Source organism: Nanorana parkeri, unplaced genomic scaffold (genome assembly GCF_000935625.1).
Source record: "Nanorana parkeri isolate BGI_ZX_2015 unplaced genomic scaffold, ASM93562v1 scaffold6, whole genome shotgun sequence".
Lineage (NCBI taxonomy): Eukaryota > Metazoa > Chordata > Amphibia > Anura > Dicroglossidae > Nanorana > Nanorana parkeri.
In genome coordinates, this window is record NW_017306274.1 from 4,507,367 (window position 1) to 4,509,299 (window position 1,933).

Sequence of the window (1,933 nt, forward strand, 5' to 3'; positions counted from 1 at the left end):
GACCACATTATTAGTCAGCTCTCCACAAGTCTTTCTGTATGTGAGCTGACTGATGCTCAGAAATCTTTCTATCGCTCTGCTGCTGGGTGAAATGGCTGAATGCAAAACCCTAAACATATACAAGAGCTGCCTACTTTTCTAGGGAGACCATTGGTAGGCACCCTATTAGTCAGAAACCGACCTGAGTTTAGCCAGTGTCTCAAACAAGCAGATTCTGTTTGTTGTATGCTATGGACTTGCTGTACAAAGCCCCCCAGCATTGAACTGTGTTCGCTGAAAAAAAGTGCATGATAAACCTGCTTAGACTGTTGGGTGTCTCTGTCTTGTGCTGCTACCTACCAATACCAGTCGGGTCTGTCCCCTTTGCAACATTTGGTTGGCTGATTTATAAATCTTCTGCCCAGTATACAGTATAGCTGGGCAAATGCAGTTTGCATGACACAATGGCCACTAGATGGCGCTCATGAGCATAGGCATTCCCAGTGCTCTTCAGCACCATCTAGTGGCGTGGGAATGACATTTGCCCAGCTACATGCTGGACAGAAGATTTCATAATTAGCCCCAAAATATTGTAATAATTAATAATGATTAAAAACTAGTAAAAAGTAACAATTATTTACTTCCATCAGTAAAATAGTTTTCACCTTCTGTCTGGAGTTCCTCTTTGAACAAGAATGATTACAACATTTGAGAATTTTTTATTTACACATTAGTTCCTCATTATCTAACCCGTCCAGCAGGGGGATCAGATTCCCTACTAAGTAATAAAGAAGCTTTTCTGGTTAAATTCTTGCGCAGTCAGAACTTTTTAAAAAATTTTCGTCCCCTTTGAACCGACTGGAAATGCCACACACAACTGAAACTCGCTACTAGATATCAATTAATCCCATTATGTATTCATGAGTCTGTCTTTATATTAGCTTCACGTAATCCAAGGACGCAGACCGGGTGAGGAAGAGGCAGCACTGTAGAGACAGCCAACCTTTAAATGGCAATTCCACTTTCCCCGGTGAATTTGCGAAATTGGAATTACCCTCCAGTCTGGCACCCCCCCCCCTACTCCTCCCCCAGTGTGGATGCACTATCCGTACCCCATCCTGCCTCTGGATTTTGAACTTCGCTGGCAAATGGCAAGCACTCGTTGGTCAGCGAGAAGCGCTTCTGACTGCGCTGACCAATGAGAAGCGCTTCTGACTGCGCTGACCAATGAGAAGCTCTTCTCGCTACGAAGCACTTCTCATTCACCACGCTGACCAGTGAGAAGCGTTTTTTGCTAACCACTGTCAGTAATTATCCAGGTGAGCCCCAACTCCTCCCACTATTGCTGTCAGTATTCATCCAGGTGAGCTCAGACTCCTCCCACTACTGCTGTCAGTAATTATCCAGACAGGCACCAACTCCTCCCACTACTGCTGCCAGTAATAATCCGGGTGAGCCCTGACTCCTCCCACTACTGCTGCCAGTAATTATCCAGGTGAGCCCTGACTCCTCCCACTACTGCTATACCATTATACTAATAACATTCGTTTTTGCCCTTGAACAAATGTACACATCAGTTTCACAGGACAAATTGCTCTTTCATAAAGGCCCCCCTTTTGTGAACACAGCAATATATTTCCCAGCTGAGGCCTGGCTCCTCCCACTGCTATCCTTACAATTCCCAGCTCCTCCCACTATCAGTGTCAGTCATCTTCTGGTTGTGTTTCAAAGCCTGCAACTTATATCATGCATTACCCAGTTTCACTCTCAGTCATTCCCAGAGGAGTACTGACTCATCATTCACAATAGCCCTGTAGTCATTTCCATGAGAGTCCTGTCCTTTCCCACTGAATGGCTGGATTCACATTGTTCCGTCTGCATGCAGCATGCATGGTTCTGCCAATGTGTAGGTGTGAGTGGGCCCATATAGTTTCCCTGGTATAGTATTGTGTAT